This window comes from Lissotriton vulgaris, chromosome 12, assembly GCF_964263255.1.
Source record: "Lissotriton vulgaris chromosome 12, aLisVul1.2, whole genome shotgun sequence".
NCBI lineage: Eukaryota > Metazoa > Chordata > Amphibia > Caudata > Salamandridae > Lissotriton > Lissotriton vulgaris.
The window spans coordinates 95,955,480-95,977,378 of record NC_141700.1 but is presented as its reverse complement, the minus strand read 5'-3'; positions in this window follow the sequence as shown (position 1 = coordinate 95,977,378).

Here is a 21,899-nt window from a genome sequence, read left to right as displayed (position 1 = left end):
TTCCAAAGCTTCACAAAAATAATCTGAACCCGCCTGGCAGGCCGATTATTTCTGCAATAAACAGCCTAACAGAACATATGTCGCAATATATCGACCACTTTCTACAAGAATATGTCCAACATTTACCCTCTTATTTGAGAGACACAGGAGACTTTTTGGCCAAAATAAAAGATATAAAGTGGCAATCAGACTTCCTGTTGATAACAATGGACATTACCTCGTTATATACGAGCATCAGTCACAGAGATGGTTTGCGGGCTACAGAATTCTATCTAAATCAAAGAGATACTGTTTATGCAGAACATAGCAAAATGTTATTAGATATGATGGAATTCTGTTTATATAATAACATCTTTCTCTTCCAACACAGCCTATACCAACAAATAAGAGGCGTAGCTATGGGAGCTAGTTTCTCCCCTAGCTACGCCTGCCTCCATATGGGGTGGTGGGAGGAATTGATTCTCCATCGCAACTTCATTAACATACTGAAGGATCATGTAAAATGTTGGTGGAGATATATCGATGATTTGTTTATTATATGGCGAGGCACTAAATCAGAGGCCGAAATATTCATTGATAAGCTTAACCAGAACGACATTAACTTGAACTTTACTGCAGATATCAGCCCCACAAATGTAACATTCTTAGATGTTGAGGTCTATATAGAGAATGGCAATTTGGAGACAAGAATACACAGAAAGCCAACAGCTGTAAACTCCATACTACATGCAACCAGCCATCATCCGAAACATCTTATAGAAAGCATTCCATATGGTGAAATGCTACGAATTAAACGCATATGTAGCACACCAGAAGAACTTTCCAAAGCACAGGAATCAAGCAAGAACAGATTCTTAGAACGAGGGTACTCCATAAAATGCATTGAAAAGGCAATAATAAAAAGTAACGAGGTAGACAGAAGCTCCCTTTTAGAAACAGCCTTAGCTAAGACAAACACGAAAGTATCAAAAATAGAGATACCGCAAGATCACGACTTCAGAATGATTGTAAGCTACAATAAACAAAACAAAGAAATTGGTTGAATAATTCGAAAAAATTGGCCATTGGTTAAGAATGACCCAGTATTAGGTCCTCACTTACCAAGCAAACCAACAGTCACTCATAGAAGAGCACCAAATATGAGAGACAGACTAGTAGTGAACAATCCATTAGAAATCGCTAAAAAGAACTGGTTTAACCAGAGACAAGGTTTCTATAAATGTCAAACGTGTAAAGCTTGCTTGAATGGGGTGAACAAAAAGAGTTTTACACTAGCATTTGGAAAAGGTGACCAACAAATCAAACATATGCTAACGTGTAAAACGGAATATGTGGTCTATATCCTCGAGTGTCCCTGCAATTTAAGATATGTGGGAAGCACAAAATTGCAGGGACATAAAAGAATATTGCAACATATACGTGCAATTAAAAACAAAGACCCGAGTTACCCAGTTGCCCGTCATTTTAATGAAAAACACCAGGGAGATGTTAAATTACTGAAATACTACCTCATTGACACAATTCCCCCAAGTAAGAGAGGAGGGGATCGGGATGAAAAATTAAGAAGATTGGAAACTAGCTATATATTAAAGCTAGATTCTAAACAACCGTATGGGCTTAATATAACTGAAGATCTGTACACATCCCTATAACAACAGTCAAGAAGTAGGTAATAAAGATACTGTGAAAATGGAGTATAGTAAAAGAAATAGAATAACAACTTATACCCATAAATAACTCCCTTGGTAAAGAGAAATGTAACTTAATGTATCACGAAAAAACATAGCCGTAACAGAAAACAACAAAAATAGCTTAAAAAATCTTTTTTAGTAACTGTTTTTTAATTAATCAATTCATGGAGAGAAAAATCGTGAATTGTATGTTGCTACACTATTTTTAGGGTGTTTTCTATTTGTCATCAGGGTTTACACGACAACACGTTTCTTTTCTTTTGTAACACCGTCCTTATCAGAGGCTTCTGAATAGGACTTTTTAAATCACATTAAAATCTGTCCAGAACATACAAGTGGCCCCGACAAATCAATTTCAGAGACACTATACATATGTAATGTGAAAATCTATAGAGGTATTATCTTGCACATGCGAATTTGCACAAATCATACAAAATATGACAGAGCTGTGAAGAAAATGAGTTCTTTTTAATCAAATGTATATATATTTATTTATTTATATATTTATTATACTCTTTTAGAAATCTGCTCTAGGGTATTTATACCATGATACACTGCACTTTATTGCGAAATTTGCACAGAAATACATGTAAAAATGAATTGTGGATGTACATATTACTATGAAAATGTGTCTTATGATATTTACACCGATATGAAATGTATGCTAAAATGCAATATGGAGCCAAAATTGCTATAACAACCATTGTACAGATTTGTCATTTGTATTAGAGCACTGTCACTTTAAATTGCATCACTAACAAAAGAGAAAAAAACGCAAATGTTGGTATATAAGAAACCAGGTGACCATTTACTGTGTCATGTGATCAAGGTACGTCAGTACCGAAACGCGTAATGGCCGACTGAGGAACAGCTCAATAAACCGACAATTTTCTACTTATCTGGGTCTGTGCTCCATGTGTCTCTTCGGGAGAAGAGAGCGCCTGCGTCCTGCTTGCGAAGTGGAGTGGCAGAAATATATATATATATATATATATATACATACATACATTTAAATAAGCACATAGAAATGTTTGGGAAATGGAAGTTGAGTCTGTAGGGTTAAAATCAGAGGCATGGCTAAAATGAGAACATTATCCTGTGACATTATCACCTCCCTTACAGGTAGCGGCATTTAAGATATTTTCCCATCCGCCCACTTAATTGACAATCCTATTTTCATTTGAATTCTTAAATATCGCTTGTTTACATTCAAACAAAATGGAAGGATTAGAGTATTTATTCAGCAGTCTCAAAAGTTTATACAGATAGTGGGAGGCAGGTAACTGAGATTGGAAACTATGATGTATAGATTACACACAAATTAACGCAGTAGAGGCATTAACCCACTGGTCTATCTCACTAGGATCTGAACTTTTGAAGTTGCCAGATATCTTTGCAATGAGTGCATTAGCCTACTCAGCTTTGTCATTGGAGTCAGTATCTGGTGACTGCAGGATACACACATATCTCTGCTGAAGGCGTATTAGCTACTGAGTTTTCTGAATGGGACTAAAACAAGCTTCTCCGAGGAGTACACTTAGGTACCTATAGGTAGCTAACCTGTGCACAGGCAGCCAGCCTACAAAATTCGAAGCTTTTGCTTTGTTCAATTAATATAAGTATGCAAAAATTGAAAATCCTGTATTCTAGGCCAAAATGTGCACAATTTAAGAACTGGTAGGCTGATGTTTGGAGAAAAATGGATGATTTTTCAAAATATATTTCAAGCTCATATTTGAGTGATAAATCATGCAGCTTATTACTAATATTATTACTTGGTGCCAGTGGCGTTGCTACGGCTGTTCTTTATTTCCATTTGTATGGAAACATTGATACAGCCCTTTCAGTCAAGCCTGCCAGATAGGGCACCTGGGTGCAAAACTCCTATTGTGGGTTTACCAATAATTTATGCTGGCTTACTACCACCAAAGGCTTTCCGTTGGCTGGCCTTTTTGTCACTATCATTTGATTGCTCCTTATTCAGTGGCTTTCCTTATCCCAGTTTGCCCATCTTGTGTTTGTTCCTCTCCTGAAACATAGCCTTTTCCCATCTGTCTGAGTGGCTGGCTAGTGCCCTACAACTGCTTTTACAGAACTACTTTTTACAGTCTCGGCTAGACAGTGCATGTGATCCAGCGGCTCACCAGCAACAGGTAATCCAATACCACATACTCACCTGGGCCCATATACACTCTCACAACACCCTGGCAATAACCGCTGGAGTCATGGTTTTATGTCAAGTCAAGTCAATTTTTATTGTATAAAATTATTAAAAATTATTACAAAAACATTTCTAAAGTTAAAAACACATATGTAACTATTACTTATATTAGAGTCTGTTGATCATATGAAGAATAAAATGAAATATATTTCAGTTTTTTGCTATAATTCCCTGTTCGGCCTGCTGTAGGAGGGATTGGGCTTCATGGTTTTATGAGTTCTTACCATGTCAATACTAGTCACATCTTTTTCTCTACTAATCCTTCACTGATCAAAAAGTTCTTTCCTCAGGTCAATGGACCATTAGTGGAACTAGTTGATGGTGAAATGACACAAATAATCTACTTGCGCTCATGAAATGATCACAGAGTCTGGAAATATTTTAAATCTTTATCTAAGATTAATTTCATGTGAACCATTTACAAAGTACAAAACAGTCTCAATCTCCATATGAAGGAAGGTTCAATTACTAAACCATTAAACACATTCTTTTATACTTCGCAATGACTTATGCCCAGAAAGGAGAGGATAGAGAGACAAGAACATCAGCACATAGACAGATATATATTTATAGTTACCAAGAATGGTGTGAAAACCAACCCCCTGGCCAGATCTGGCGACCAAAGGCTTCAGGACAGGAATCAAGACAAGATAGATGACCTTTCTACCACCAACGCTTGCGTAGCACCCCTCTCTGACACACTCTTCCTCCTCGAGATTCTTCTGCAATCTTCTTCTAAATTAATTAGTTTAAGATAAATGGTTCTGCAATTAGATTCTTCTTCAGCATCTCTCGTCACTCTGACAGCATCCCGGTCTAATGCTCTGTGCTTCTCAATGCTAAACTACGTAACTAACAACTACCTCAATTATACTCTTCGGTATTCATGTAACACCCATTAATGTTTAAAACTCAAAAACATACTAACTCTAATTGGACGGGCAAGGGTAGGTGATCATCAGACCATGCTTATTTTTCAATTTTGTCTTTCAGTTCATTGTTCTAAATTACCACCCCATCATTTTTATTAATAAATCTTTATTCCAACCCACATTCACATCTTAATAGACACGAAAGTATAATTATCATGTGTTCCCATCCGTGTCAGTGGACTTCAGTAGAGTTTCCCAGGGTATGTATCCTTCTCGTCCTTGGACAGTGTTCAAGAGTCACATCACTTCTTTGGGCTCATTCGCACTATGCATGCGCAGTAGTCATGTGGGTTACAGACTATCAGCCTGATTCATGAAGCTAAATTGCGCCCGCAATAGCTGCGAAAATGCTATCGCGGGCGCAATTCCTCAAATCAGAATTCACTACGAAAATAGCGAATTCGCAAACACAGAATTGCGAAATCGCTAAAAGATTCGCAGAATCCCGGCAGTAGACCAATTACGAATCGGAAATAGCGAGAACCCAGGGAGACTGCGAATAAAATAGCGAATTCGCAATATCCTCGCAATCGGGATTCATGAAAAATCGCAATTTGCGAAAAAAACCAAAATCGCACTTTGCGAGGTGCAAATTAAGGACAACCCAAAGCAGGTGATAACCATCAATGCCATAGATTTTTTTTTTTTTGAAAAACCGTTGGCCAATCAGTAACTGGTGCACGCCCGACCAAACACATTTAAGGAGAAGCAGCATCAGCAGAAGGAGTGACAAAATGCCAGGAATGTACATGGTGGTCAGGCGGCGAAGGCTACAGCGAGCAGCAAGGAGGAGACGCAGAATCCAGGAAAGGATATTCCACCAGCGGGTCACCCTGCTGGGCCAAACCAGAGAGCAAATCTACGCCAAGTACCGGCTGAATGGGGCTATGATAATCAAGCTCATACAGGACCTTGACCCCCTGATGCAGCACCCAACAAGGCGGACCAATGCCGTCCCAACACATGTCCAGGTATTGTGTAGCCTGCACCTCGTGGCCTCTGGGAGCTTCCAGGGGATAGTTGCGGTAGCTGGGGGGATATCCCAGCCCACCATGTTCCGCTGCCTACGTAGTTTCCTGGACGCAATGCTGACCCAGCTACACCAGCACATCAAATTTCCCACCAGCCAACAGGAATTGGATGAGACCAAGCTACAATTCTACAATGTGGCCCGTTTCCCACACGTGATAGGATGCATTGACTGTACCCACGTCCATATCTGCCCTCCAGCTGCAACGGAGTACATGTACCGCAATCGCAAGTCCTACCACTCCCTCAACATCCAGATGGTCTGCAATGCTAAGACATACATCACGGACATAGTGGCACAGTACCCAGGGAGTATACACGACTCATTCATATTCCGGCACAGCGACCTCCACACACGACTGGCCAGGGGAGATTTGGGGAAGGACGCCTACTTGGTAAGTACACTTTGTCAACAATGTCACAGTGCGATGAAGTAGCTGCGCTGCACAGGCACTCACCCTCTGCTCCTCTCATTCAGGTGACAGTGGCTACGCCCTGCGTGAATACCTCCTCACCCCATACCTCAACCCTGCTACACCACAGCAACGGTGTTACAACGTAGCACACATACGCACAAGGAATTGCATAGAGAGAACATTTGGCCTACTGAAGAGCAGATTCCGCATACTTCACAAGACAGGTGGGGCCATGTACTACAGTCCTGACGTTTGCTGCCGCATTGTGGCTGTGTGTGCTATACTACACAACATTGCTACCAAGCGCCGGATACCCTTCGACATCTCTGGCAGTGAATCTGAAGGGGACGAGCGGCCACCTGCACATGCGCGCCATGCACGCGGGAAGAACCCAGCTGAAGGCCACAGACGACGCAACCACATCACAATGAACAGTTTCTAGTGCACCCTCTCCCCTCACCCAACAAATCACAATTGCATGCAAAATTTAAAAATGACACAACGCCAATGTGGGATGCTAAATAAAATATAATTGTTTGATTCACAAAAAAGGTTCCTGTTGCCATCCTTCAAATGCTAACAGTATTTCAGCATACTGCTGCGTCCAATACACAGGGCAGGCTTATGTTCAGCCTGTGCCTGTCCAAGTACCATTCAGTCATGTGCGCCTCCGGCGCGAAGCACCCGCGTGCCTCTCTGGCTCCACCTCAGGATCCGCACGTGTCCCTTCAGTGGGCCTGGTGCTGCGCCTCAGCGCCCCTACGTGTGAGGCAGAGTGGCTGCTCACACTTGATGTCCCTTCACTGGCATCATCACCCCCGACAGTGGCAGGTAGAGCAGGGTGAAGTGCGGTCACGGCAGTGGTCAGGTGCTCAAGTACCCTGGCCACATCCTCGCAGCACTGTATGAGCTGCTGCTGCTGCGCCAGGGACCGGCGCGATAGCTGCGAGGTGGCATTGCCCACAACATAATTTGACCGTGTGTAAGCCGTCAGCCGGGTCAGTAGGTGACGGTGGCGGCAGCGGGCCGTTCTGCGCTGCGCAATCATTGCAGCTGTGTTGGCCTCCATGGCTGCAGTCATGCAGGCCATCCCCTCACCCACACCTGCCATGGCTGCCGTCATGCGGTCCATCCGGTCCCCCACACCTGCCACATTGCGGCCAATGTTGTACAGCTGAAGCTGTATGGCCCCTTGCCGGCGTGCCTGCAGCTGGTGTATCCTGAGCATGTGACGTTCCACACTTATGCTCGGCAGCCGCTGTCCATTCCCCCTCCTGGTGCTGGGAGCATTGGTCTGCAGGCGAGACCTGCCACGCCTGCTCTGCTGGCCTGACACAGTGGGTGGCCGCTGTGTCGCCGCTGTTGCGGGACCTGATGTTGATGCTCCAGCTGATGGTGGAGTCAAGCTAGGCATTGCTGGTGCGGCAGGGGCTGGAGGCACACTGGTGGTGGACCTGGCTGCAGGGGTAGTTGCTGCGGCAGGGGCTGGAGGCACACTGGTGGTGGACCTGGCTGCAGGGGTAGTTGCTGCGGCAGGGACTGGAGGCACACTGGTGGTGGACCTGGCTGCAGTGGTTGTTGCTGCACCAGACGCAGGAGGCACACTGGTGGTGGACCTGGCTGCAGGGGTTGTTGCTGCGGCAGGGGCTGGAGGCACACTGGTGGTGGACCTGGCTGCAGGAGTTGTTGCTGCGCCTGACGCAGGAGGCTGTGTATGTAACGGCACCTCCTCCTCATCCTGTGCTTCCTCATCTATTTGCAGCCTCTCGCTGTCGCTGCTGTCTGCGCCACCTGTGAGGGGAAGTTGACGTTCATTAGTTGCATGTATCTGTCACACTTGCAGTTGCTACATGCATGCTGGGTGACATTCCCTGATTGCCTATGGCTTTGCGTACTTTTGAATCTGTCTGGCTGCATTGGGGTACTTCTACATCGTGGCCACACTACATGTCCCACAATGCTTTAGGGCATTACCTGATGTGCACCAATGGCATGACTATGGAACATTATGGGAGGCTATATGGTCATGGCCATTCATAGGGGACAGGGTCGCAGTCGCATGCCACTTACCTTGGATGTCTTGGGTGGGGCGGGATGAGTCCAGACGGGTCACTCCGATACACGCCTCAGCCTCCAGCGTGTCTTCTACTCGATCCTCCAAGGGGGTGTTTGGAGGGACTGTAGGTCCTCCCACTCCAGTGCCCAGGGACTCTCCAAGCCTCTCAGCTACCTTCTCTTTGGCACGACCTCGGAGGTCGTACCAACGTTTTTTAAGTTCATCCAGTGACCTGTCGGCCACACCCACAGAGTTCACCGCGGACGCTATGCCCACCCAGATCCTGCGTTTCTCCTGCTCGGGCACCCTCCTTGAGTCCTTCGCGAACAGTTTGGAGTGGTTCTCCACCACCCCTTCAATTAAGTGCTCCAACTCCTGCTCGGAGAACTTTAGCTTTCTCTTACGCCCTGTGGTGTTGCTGGGCCCAGATACTGCCTCCTCAGACATAGCTGCAGTGTAGTTTGAAAGTAGTAATCCAAGGTGAATTGCAGGAGCTCTCCCAGTTGCTGACTCAAGGTCTGCCTCACTGTGGTGAATGGGGGTGGGAACTGGCTGCTTCCTGGTTGTGATGTCATCACTGTGCTCGAAATGCGACTTCCCGTTTTCCCGATCTCGCGATTTTGCGATCTCGCAAATAGCGATATCGCTATTTGCGATATCGCAAATCCGACACGGATGTAGCCGGAAATAGCGATTTTTCTGCGATTATCGATAATCGCAAACGGCTTTTGCGGCCGCGTGCAAATCGTTTTTTTATCGCAAAACATCATGAATACCGTTCTGCGATTTCTCAATTGCGATTCGCAGTTAATCGGTAATTGAGAATCGCAGAATCCGGTTTTCATGAATCAGGCTGTATGTTTCACATAAAAGGCCCATTATACGCACTAATGAAAGAGTCAAAAAGACAAATGTTAAAATCAAAAATAAATGGTTTAACTGTATACCACTTATCTCCACTCTAACCCCATTTACTTATTTGTGCTTTCCCTGCATTAGCATTAGTATAATAGCTTGGTTTAGTTTCAGCAGAGCAGATGGCAAGCATGTGAGTTTCAAAGCAGCCATTTTAATAGCATTTGCGCAAGTGCAAGAAATTTCCTCCAAGCAACAGCACGTCATACTACGTAGATGCAGTTGACGCATGCACACTAAAGTTTTTTTAATTAGCGGCCATTTCAGAATCTGGCTCGAGTTACTCAGTTGTAAAACACATAGGCAAGCTTCTCTTTCTTTTGTATTTTCTGTTGCACATATTAATTTACACAATACTTTTTGGGCCTCAAAGCTAACCATCCTCTTCAACACTATTCTACAAATTAACATCATTCCGCCTTCTTGGCAGGGGCCAATTCTTGCGCCAATTTTCAAAGGTGGGGACAAAAACTCCCCCGGGAATTACCGCCTCATAGCCCTTATTGACAATGAAGCAAAGTATTTTTCCGGATTGCTGCTTAACTCGCTCAGGGCACGGGCTGATGACCACTCAGTAATTCCTCCGAATCAAACCGGCTTTATAAGCAATACTGGCACCTCTGTCAATCTTATGACCCTTTCCTGCTTGATTGACCAGGCGGAGGTCAGTTCTTGTCCACTCTACATGGGATTCATCGATTACAAAGCCGCCTTCGACAACGTGAACAGGGGAAAGCTCTGGCAGAAGCTTTCCAGATTAAACATCCCAATGACCTCTTAAGAGCCATACAGCTTCTGCATCAGGACATATGGATCAGGATCAAGATTGGGGACGGTTCTAGACTATCACGCCCAATTCTGACGACAAAGGCCTAAAACAAGGATGTGTCCTGGCCCCCACACTCTTCAATTTGTTTCTATCAGACTTTCCCGAAGCCTTAAACAAGGTAAATTTCCATGCTCCCAAAGTAGCTGGTTTTGTGTTGTCAAACCTTCTATATGCTGACGATGTGGTCCTTCTTAGCAAAACAAAGATTGGCATGCAAAGACTCATGGACGCAACCTTTGAATACTCAAACAAGAACGAGCTCCAGATTAACAACAAGAAGACAAAAAATTTGGCGGTACGTCCAGGAAGGGCAAAGAAGCTGGTTTGGGTCCTGAACCGAGTAAGCATTGCTGAATCCAACTGCCATAAGTACCTTGGGGTCCTTTTTAATAACAACGGCAGATACAAAACCCATCTAGAAGAACAAAAAAAGAAGGGTGCAGCACTTGCTTTTGCAATCAGTACCTAAGTACATAAGAAGCTACCTGGCCCAACATTTGCTCCAACAATGCAGGTCGCGCAGGCTAAAATGATTCCAACATTAACCTACGGAAGCGAGGTGCTAAAAGGATCAGACAGTGGCCAATTGGATAAAATCATCGTAAACATCTATAGAACAGTGTTTAAGCTACCAACTCAAACATCACCGGCCCAAATCAGGCTGGAACTGGGCATCTGCAACCAACTATTGGCCAGAGCCATGAGTTTTCTAATGTGCTGTCACAAATTGAGGTCATCAAAGGAAGGAAGCCTAGCTCAACACCTATGGGCTTGTCTTAAAACGAACCTATGGCGAGCAGGGCATGATTATTGGGAAAAAGGTTTAAGAACTCTAGGCCTGAATGACCTTTGGAACCTGCAAGGAAGCCAAAACGAATTCAAATGGCTAGCAAAAATAAGTGCAAAAAAACTTTCTTCAGTGGAAGACAAGGCTCTGCTAGCAAAAAGAAGTCACGGCTAGATGACCTTGCAATCCTACGTTCAGCTGATCTCACAGCAGTATATAACTTTATCATTCAATGCACAAACAAAACTAAGCTTCTTAAAATTGAGAATGGGAGTCATCAACTTGTCGTGTCACTTGCCAAAATGGAAAAGAGATCATGGCCACCAACACTGTCGACTTTGTGGGAATCATAAAGAAGACATTATACCCATCCTATGCCTCTGTCCAAACCTGCTGCATGAAAGACGTAGTTGAAGTTGAAAGTTCTTGGTAGAGCGCACTGTGACCAAGCGGCTTCCTGGCGCTAGAGTTATGACTGAGAACACAGAAATCTGCCAAGATGAAGATCTTGGAAGACGGTCCCTCTTAAGGAAACTCTGGAATATAAACATGGTTAGATCGTGCAGAGCAGCAGTTCTGGCATGCTTTGATCCTCGGAACACCAAATTAAACTGTGCCCTAGTAAGGTTTTTGGATCAAGCAGAAAAAATAATTTGTGATGGGACCCAAACCTGTAAACCTCCATTAGCTTAACAACTCGGCAAGGTCCATCTGCCACTTTTATCTACACTGGACTAGAACTCACATTCTCTTTTATATGTATACTTTTAATATTTTTATATTTTGTAATTTGCAAAGATTTTTAAATCACGCAATAAAGTTTCCTTTCCTCCCCCTCAATACGAGGTTAGTACACAGTTAGAAGTTAAGTGAGAGGATTGCGTCCAAGCAGGTCTCTTTTCTACGAGTCGTTGCTCCATCATATGCACTGTCTTAAAGAGACTGTTGTATATACGTTGTGGACTTCAGCCCACCCATAGGCTTCCCATTTGCTGGCTCCATCGTCAAACTCACATTCATACATCATATTTCTCCATGGCATGCATACGTCATGCCCCTTCCTGAGAGCATGGACCAATTACTGCTATCTGTCCACTGCAGCAGCTGCTCTTGTGCACCATTCCTTCCCCCTTACAGCCACAGGCAATGGTCTATCAGACCAGAAGCAAGTCAAGCCACCATCTAGGAATGTCTTTTTCTGACCTGACAGACGGGAGCAGGCAGTTAATTGCAGTTTTAGACCGATCGCTTACCTTTGCTGCATATATGTTACATTCGTCTTATACATTAAAAACATTTAACCATTTGAAGAATTTTCTTTGATGTGTGATGCTGTTTAAAATAATGTATTATGCTTATTGAGTATTACGTTGCGTATCATTCTTTGATGCAATTCAATCTGCGCGGAACTACCATAATCTCAATGGTCACTTCGTGCTACAACTGTTTCAATGCCCTTTCTGTTATTGCTACTTTATATAGGACTTCAGAAATTGCAAACCCCGCCCTTGCATTAACAGGCAGATCCAAAGGATCAGAGGACTGTTTTGAGAGTGTTCTTTACAGCCTGCTTAACTCTTTCATTGCATGTTCTTTCTTCACTTTTTGTGAGGCTACAGTGTAGTTAATCAGAGTTGCAGGTTGTGACTGTATGTGTCTTTTTAAGTCGCAGGTAGACGGCACATTTTTAAAGAACGTTCAGCAAGGCTGCTATACAACATGGCTAAAAGATATTGACAATGCCAATAACGCTCACATTGCCAAGACCTATTGGCTTTAACACTGCTTGTTCTCTTCTGTTAAGAACTCCATCAGAGTGCATGTGCTTCCCAGTTCTCTCCTCTTCACAAGTAGTACCCCAGATCCCCAACAGTGTAGCACTTTTATTCAAATAAAAATAATTTAAAGTTGCACTTATTCTGCAACAACGTACTCACTGACAGCGGATTTTTCATTTACAACTATCTGGACAACCAAAAAACAAGGTGAAAGTAAAATCCTAATAGCCCCACAGAGTGCATATAAACAAGCTCTTTTCACGCTACATTGAGCTCTTCTTTTGGTATTGTATAGCTGGCATTATGTGTCATGCAGTGCCGCATGCTCCCTGCAGCACAATGCTAAACCCTCACCACACACGACCAATACCCCTTGTGATCTTGGGCAGAAATGGGTCATGCCTTCCAAATGCAAAATTGTAATAGCTGCTCCAACAAGCACCTTCTCAGCTTTCCTGGATCAAAGACCCTCTCACTTCCCGGGCAGTTGTCTCTCTTGCACAAGTAGTGTCTCCCTTAAATTGAATTAGTAACCCTTCCTGCTGCACTTTATTTTTAGGTCGAGCCTACAGCAGCGCATGTGCTGTGGCTCGCTCGACATTTAGTAAGGGGCCTTTTGGAAGTGCTACCCTGGCCTAAAGCGTGCGTGCGTGCATGTGGCCTAATGTTTGCATTCACGTGAGCGTGAACATGAACAGCTGCCAGCTTTCTGTGCCCGAGGCACCATCTGGAGCGTTGGAGCGTGTGTTTTTGCCAGCGCGCGTGCGCTCACTCCCTCACCCCTCCCACTTCCCAATTGTTTTCTCACACAGACTTCTCTGTGGTCCCCAGAGAGTCGTTGAAAAGTGCAGGAGGAGGCAGAGGTGGCGCCCCCCCCCCCTCTGCTATGAAGTCAGCGTGACATCGCATAAACCGAGCCGCATCTCTGCCATGTCACACTGAAGGCTTCCCACTGACGGCCCATTTGTTTGTTCCCCCATAAAGCGGCCTGTCAGCTTCTTCGGCACTGTAAAAGAAACGGATTTCTAACAATGAGCTGTTTTAATTTGACTTCATCAGAAGACTTGAAATAATTTTGTGTTCAAGCCATGTTAAAATATCATAGTTGCCAAATCAAGCAGTCCTTACATGCATCCAGAATCGCATGATGATCACATGATGTTGAGCCTATGCCGAGATTTTAACGCTGCCCAGTTCTAAAGGCGGCCACTCTGATCATTTCCCCACATTTTCTACTTTCTTGGTTTCTCTTTGGTCACCCCATAAAGTGTACCAGTCCTCAGCCATGTAATTTTCGTTTCCTCACATATCCCCTTTTGTAGTGCACACTACTGAAGAGCTTAAACAACTCAGCACAGTAACTCCAAACGTTCAGCTGGCGAAGAGATCAGAGAGGTATGTAAGCCTGAGCACACAGAGGAGTACAAAGTTCCCCAGGGATCGTGATACAGTGTGGAGAAGAGAGTAAATCCGAAGAATCAAGGAAGTAGGAAGGTTCCCTTGTCGGAACTAGAGAGCCTCACACACCCAGAGCGTTAGGTGTGAAACACACCCTGACTGAAGGATGTCCAGTATCATCATCGGCTCGATGCCCCTCGTCAGACCGGCACTGCAATGTCCGACGGAGTACCCAAGGGTACTCTTTTGGCGGGGTTCTTTTGTTCCTTGCCGATGGTGAGTGTGAGTGAGGATGGAGTAGAGTGTAGTCAGTGCAAAGTGAGTGAATGTTAAAAAGGGTAGTCAGTCCGCAATAAATTTTATTGACGTGGCTGATTCCCTAATTAAAAGGGGTGGGAGGGGAGTTAGAGGCTGAGGGGGCGTACAGACATCTAACTCAACCCCCTGGTGTGGTCAACATGTTTCTCGCCAACCGGCGATTCGTCAGGACCTAAAGCAAGGTACTACACAACAAAATGAGATAATGCAGTGCTCATGCACAAAGTAAAAAGCAAATACAACCTCTCAGGGTCGCGTGCATAGAGGGCCACAGGGTCCTGCTCTAATTAGGCGACCTAGAGGTAGGGGAAAAAGGGTTGAAAGAGAGCGAGTCAAATCATAGCTAAGTTATGTGACTGTATAGTTAGAGGCGTGGAGTGACTTCAGTGAACGCTCTCCACACTGTGAGGGGTGAAGGGGGACGTGAAGAGAAACTGATCATACCGAACACTGGGTGCAAATTCCCTTCATAATCGGTCTAGAGATGGCACGATTATTATCTCTATTTAGAGCAAGCATAATACAGATAAAATACTAGTCTGAATTGTAAAGCCGAATCTTTCAGAATGACACCCATTCCCAGGAGAGTAGCAGGAAAATTCTTACCCTAAGGGCAAGTAACACGGGCCTCGCAGCATGCTCCCGTGAGGCCAGCACTGTCTGGTGGGTAAACCTGCAGGGTATGGAAGGGAGGGGTTAATAAGTGTGTTACACCTCAAGGGGGGGGGGGGTTGGATGAGATAGTTATGTTAATACCTGGTAATGGAGGCTAGTGTGACAGATGACCTCCAAGGTTTGAAACAGGCGTTCCTGTGACTACTCGTAGAGTAGGAAAAAGGGGAAGGAGGGGGGGGTTTAAGGGGGGGGAGGGGGAGAGAGGGGAGTTGGGACAAACACTATATCACACAAATAATGTATAGAGATCAGCGGGGCCCCCAGGGCGGAGCCCAGTCATGAGGTTCTGTTGCCTACTGTCAATACATGCTGGCAGTTCTAAGGCATTTCTTAAAAACGGCGCCGTGGTGCTTAAGGTCACCGCACTGTTTAATACCCCCAACATATGGTTGACAATGAGTGGGTTAGGTGGAGGGCACGCTGTTTAATGCCTCCAAAGCATGGTTAACATTAACTTATTTTGGTCGGGGGCAGGGGGGGGGGGAAAGGAGGAAGGGGGAGGGGGGGCTAGGGAATAAGGGCTCTCCGCAACTCCGCTCGACTGGTGACCGTGCTGAGCGTCGGTCAGTAGTAGGGTGAAGAGCGATCTGTGTAGCGGACAGGACCATTGGGCTGCTGGATAAAGTGTAGCCGGTAACAGATAACTTGTACTAATGGACGCTGGTCCAAAGCGGAGTTAAGTGCAGTCACCCGAGAGGGCATGGGGGCTGGGCTTCAAACCCTTGGACGAGCCTCGGGAGGTCAGGAGATAGAAGTAACGCTTACCTCAGTGTGGGCGCTGGTATGTAAGCCTTTCAGCCTGCCCAAGCTCGAAACGGAGCTGCAGTATTTTTAAGTACAAATGAAACAATTTACACACAAAAGTTTGCTGCGCTTTTAAAATCATGCCTCGCTTAACCCCTACCGTGCTCATGACGAGCTCAGGCACGGTGCTCGTGTGCTCATGACGAGCTGAGCTCGTCATGACCACACCCATTTATATTGACCCTCAGCACAGAAGAAGAATATCTCAAGCAGCGATGGTGTTAACAGTTTCACTTTGTTTGACCTCGTAGATTGAAGCTTTACAGAGACAGCCTCTATTTGCATACCTGCATCCTACGCTGCCCGTATGTGGTGACCACCACTTTTGCACCATCCTAATAGCGCTGCTTGGCCTGCGTTCTGGCTCCTTCATACTTCTGGGTGCTGAAGTGACACTCATGTATGCTAGCGAAATAACTGAGCTATTCTGTGGCCTGTTCCTTCTACCTCCCTCCCCCCTGATACACCACAGAATAAAGCTGATCATGGACCTAGGTGGCAGCTTGATTGTGTAAACCACCAGTGCACTCGTAGTTCCAAAGAGTTATGCTTGGAAATAATTGGGCCTAAAGACTCTGTCCATGTGAACTCAACTAGTATTCAGACTCTGCAACCCTAGAGAGCAAGCCAGAGCGTAAGCCTGCGCCTCTGCACCTGGGAGGACCAGTGTGGCTGGGGTGCAATGACTGAGAGTGGCCCTTCGTATGAATCCACAGACTGCTGCGTAGTACAGTGCTGTTCGCCTAGAAGGGCCCTGCGGTCTGCGTAGAGGGAGTAGACCAATCCATTGGCACGCTAATGAGGAGCGCCGTGGAATGCCCTTCCCCTCGCATTGTGTAATTTGCTGCACAGGTTGACCAGTGGTGCGACCCACTGACCTTCTTTGGTAAAGATACTAGAGATCTGTTGTGGTCAGTAGTTGGCAAATATGGGGCCCACTAGGACCAAAACAGACAGATCTGCTTTACCAACTCGCTCCCAGTTGCCACCACAGGAGGGCTCTCTAGCCAAGATCCCAGACACTGATGTCTCTTCTTCAGGAGCGCCACCTCCTTTGGACAAACGGGACCTGATCCTGTAGAAGATCAGGGAATCGCGTCAAGACACAGAGTAGCAGTTAGGGTGCCACTACCACAGACATGAGCCTGTTAAAAAACAATCATCACAAGTTATCAGACAGGGTTAAGACAACTGAAGTGACACTCTCAATGCTATCCCCTGGTCCTGAGCAACTTACTGTGCAAGTGGCCAAATTGAAACAACAGGTTAATCTCCTGCAGGGCAGGACGGAAGATATGGATGGAAGAGCTTGCCACAATAATATCCGAATCATCGGATTCCTGGAGCGAACCCACCGACTCAATTCATGGAGGACTGGTTTTGGACTGCAGTGGCTCCTAAAGGACTCTCAGACATGTTTGTAGTCAAGAAGGCCCACAGGAACCCCATCAGGCGACCCATCCTGGGTGCCCCTTCGAGACCAAACGTGGCCAAGATTCTTAATTACAGGGACTGTGATGTCCTGTTTCAGGCCTCACATATGCCCTTCTCTTCCCGGCCGAACTCGAAGTGCTACAAAACCAACAGGTGTATTTTTTTGTTTCCCCAGAACAGGTCCTGGACTGACTGGATCAATACTTTCCCGATACCCAGGAGCGGGAACGATCAGATGCAGCACTGCCGAGGGGAAATCACAGGAAGAAGAGATGGAAACACTTTACTTCTCGTGGAGTTGAAAGCGGAATGGGCCGTGGGGGGATCTCCCCCACACAAGTGCTGGAGGGACACCTGGCAGCTCTGAGGTCGGCGATTACCCTGAGAACGGCGCACACCCACATCCGTTCCAGTTTGCTATAGGATAGTGCCTCTGACTCAGATTCAGCAGGAAGTATAGCACTGTTCCTGGCGATTTCCCTAAAGACTACTGACGAATTATGGAAGGTATCTGAGAACAATTGCCCCACTTTGTTCCAAGTATGCTATGCTGTCTTATATAAACACTAAGCATCCCCCCAACTTACTTAGATCTTGGCGTTTTACTTATAACTATTAGCCTGTATAGTTTCAAGCTGGATGGTGCCCACCATCGCTGCTTTGTTCTCCCTTTTGGGAACATACCATGTTGAGCAGCACTCAATGGCACTGCACTGTTGTCTATTACCATCGAGTGTTGGTTCAAGAGCCGAGTGGCCCGAGTTGGCTCCTTGGACTGTCCTGAGCTCCTGTAACACATCTCATTAGTTTGGCCGTTTGCACCTCCTTAGCAGGTGCACCTGGTTTCTAATGGTGGCATTGTTCATTTTATTTTATCTCCACAGGTTTGGTTGAATGATCCACAATCACTGGACCGAGTACTGATAAGTTCGTTTTTCTATTAAGTTTGCTTGTGTCACTGCTATCATTCTGGGGTGGGGCTGGATTGTGGGCGCCCTATACCCAAGAGTGGATTTATAGTCATATTCACATAGATGGAATCAGTGACAAAACCTTATATTCTGATGACCTGGAATGTACGGTGTATGGAATCCATACAAAAAAGGCATAGCCCAACTACACTGGCGTCAAGCTTATGTAACCATTCTTCAGGAAACACCCCTGGTCACCATGGAGGCCTCCAAACTACGCAAACTATTCCACACTCCCTACTATGCCTACTCCAGGGGAACTGTGATCTGGGTTTCTGCTTGTGTGCCATTTGACCTTCATGACATAAGGGTAGATACACAAGGTTGCTATGTGATGGTGAAAGGCACCTTAGATGGCGATATGATAGCCTTGTGTTACATATATGCCCCCATTACAGATCAAGACACCTATTATGCACACTTATCTATGCTACTAGCAAGTTGGGCCTCACACCTCAGGGTACTGGGTGGGGATTTTAATGCAGTGCTAAATATTACACTGAACTGATTTCACCCCACACTGCCTGATACTGCACCGGCCCGCCAAGCCAGGTTGTTATAACAATGGGTGAATGGCTGGGAACTGATTGATATGTGGTAGGGTCGAAATGAAGGTATTAGAGAATATTTTTTTTATTCTTTACCACACACCTTGTGTACAAGATTAGATTACTTTCTATTCCCAACTCATTTTCAACCATTCATAACCCATGCCACTTATTTAGCTAAGACCGTATCAGACCACAATCCCCTGGAGATTTCACTTCACTGGCATGGGGCCGGGTACCAAGGCTGATTCTTACATGGCGACTACAGCCTGTTTTATTGGAAGATACAACACGGGTACTCCCACAACTCGCTTGTTACTGCAAAATATATATATTTTGCAACTGACACAGGCACTGCTTTTTCACCCACTACAGAATGGGAAGCATTTAAAGTAGTAATTTGTGGAACGGCTATTGATTCCGTGGGATGGTCCAGAAGGACAATTCTTCAAGAGCTCCGAGAGATGGAGGACTGCCTGGGACCCCTTGAAAGGGCTGTGATGGACAACCCATTTACAGAACCCTGCTTACAGGAACCCAGGGTACAATATGCAGAGCTCTTAAAACATCTCCCGGTAATAGATTATCATTAATATACGAAGAAGATACATGCAGAAGCCGACCGTTCCGGTAGACTGCTGGTGTATATGATACATCCTGACCTCTCCCCCAAACCAATCCTAGCTGTAAATACTCTGAATGGAACAGTGAATACCCATGTAAAAATTAACACAGTATTTCGGGACTACTATACAGAATATTATATTTGTCACATCCCACTACTGAACCCACGGAGCTCCAGGAGTTCCTGCATCGAGCACACCTACCCAGAGTGATGGCAGCAGATAGGAAAGTTCTTTCCGCACCCATTACTGTAAATGGAATCAGAGGTGCCCTGAAGGAACTAGCACAAAATAAGATACTGGGATCCGAAGGACTCCCAGTAGAATTTTACACCACTACTCTGCTCAGCTGATTCCATAGCTAAACTGTATAATGCATCCTTAGAGCGAAGCCTACTCCCCTCCTCCACAAAAGAAGACTTAGTAACAGCACTACTTAAACCCATAAAGCCCCTGTGAGAAAGTGGCTCTATATATACTGGACCAAAGTAAGGTACAGTGTGTATAGAGTCCACAAACCCCAGAGGTATAACAGAGGTTAAAGTCAGGGCTGACCTTACTCTCAAAATTGGTAGCTTGGTCGAGCAGTAAGGCAGTACCAGAGGACAGTGTAAAGCATTTGTTGTACACACTCAGTCAGCAAAGGTTTTCACACACTCAAGGACTGAACTCCAGGCCAATTGTTTTTATATCAACAGATATAGTTGTTTTATTTTTAGAACTTTTGCGGTTCAGTACTGGGCTACAAGATACAGTATTAGCTTCTCTCCTGATCCCAGGTGAGTCCTTCGGAATTCGGTTGATTTTATATGGATATTTTAAGTTTTCAAAACTTCACACTTGGAAGATTTTTCGAGTCAAACCAGTCAATGTTATCCAATGGCAGGTAAGTGAGTTACCGGTTTCCAGGTGAGTACTCAACTGGGGAAGTTAAGGTTCTGGGCATAGACTCAGGGGTCCCCCAGGGTCAGGTAGGTACAGTTGGTTCACCCTCAGCGGCGCTGGGGCGGCCGGGTGCAGAGGTAGTTAGGCCCAATGTTATCCAACGGGGGGCAGGGGCCTCCGGTTGGTGGCTGCTGGCTAGCAGGCCACGCGGCTGTGGGAGCTGGGCTCCTGGTCACTTGCTCAGGGCAAATGGGGAAGTAGGATAGGGTACAGTTTGCACTGCCAGGGGCACTCAGGCGGCTGGTGGAGGGTGCTTTTGAGCCGTCGGGTGCTCAATGTTATTCAATGAGGAACTTGAAAAGGGAACAAAGGTTGCAGGCTCGGGGACAGAGGATCTTCTGGAGCGACCAACACTTCGAGGGGTAAGTTGGGATCTTGGAGGATAGGTAGACACCCAGGAGTTGGGCACAGGGGGCCATGGGGCGCCAGGTGCAGGGGTGTCTTTTGAGGTCGGGAAATCTTACCCCCTGCTGGTCGTGGTCTGAGGGGTCCTTTGTCCTGAGGCTGCAGGCGTAGTCGGGGTCGTCGAGGAGGGTCTTTGGGCACTGGACTTTGGGTCCCAGTCACCGGGGGGACCTCCTCATGGTCCTGGATCACTCGGGCACGGGCCGGGCTCGGCAGGTGCAGAGTGTGTTGGTCCGGAGCTTCCTGGCTGGCACCAGGGGGGTTGTTGCAGCAGAGCCTCTGCTGATGGGAGTCCCAGGCTTTGAGAGGGTCGAGGCAGGCAGGTCCTCTGGGTGTCCCATGGTTGCTGTCCGCAGGAGTCGCCAGGATTAGGCAGGAGCAGGTTCCTGGATCAACAGGTCAGTAGGGCTGGGACCAAGTCAGTTGTTGTCATCCTGTTGTTAGCAGCTGCACAGCGGGTCTTCTTGTTGATCTTCTTTCTTCTTTTCTTATCGGGATCTGAGGAAGGAAGGTTCAGGGAGCCCCTTAATACTGAATTTAGGGGCGTTACAGGTAGGGCAAGGGCAGGGACCAATAGGTCCCTGTCCTGGGGCGGGTACACCTCCTAGCCTGCTCCTCTTCTGTGGGAGGAGGGCAGAAGCCTAGCTATGATTGGGCAGGGCTCATCATCTTCAAGATGGCCGGAGCCCGGGGTCTTGCTTCACCTAGTCTCCCCCACCTGAGGGGTGGGGTTGGCACAGGCTGGCACCCCCCCTTCCTTACGTAGTTTTTCCTGCCTGTCTTCCCGCCAGAGTGGGGAGTCAGGACTGGTGGGGGCCAGTTGCTGGGTACAGCAAATGGTCTGGAGAAGGCGGCAGGCCTTTGAAGCTTCCCCCTGCCCATCCTGGGGGAGGAGACCTAGCACCTCGACCAGCATGTGCATTGTTGCAGGCCCAGGAGAGCGGGGGGCTCTCCACCCAGGGGACCAGCAACATGTATGCTGTGTGGCAGCCTAGTATTCAAGTACAGGAGTATTAACCTGTCAACCGTGTTGGGATTGGGGTAGGGAACTATATAAAACACATGGTGTCCCAACTGGTATGATTTGAAGACAATTAGTAGGGATATGAATACAACATTATCCA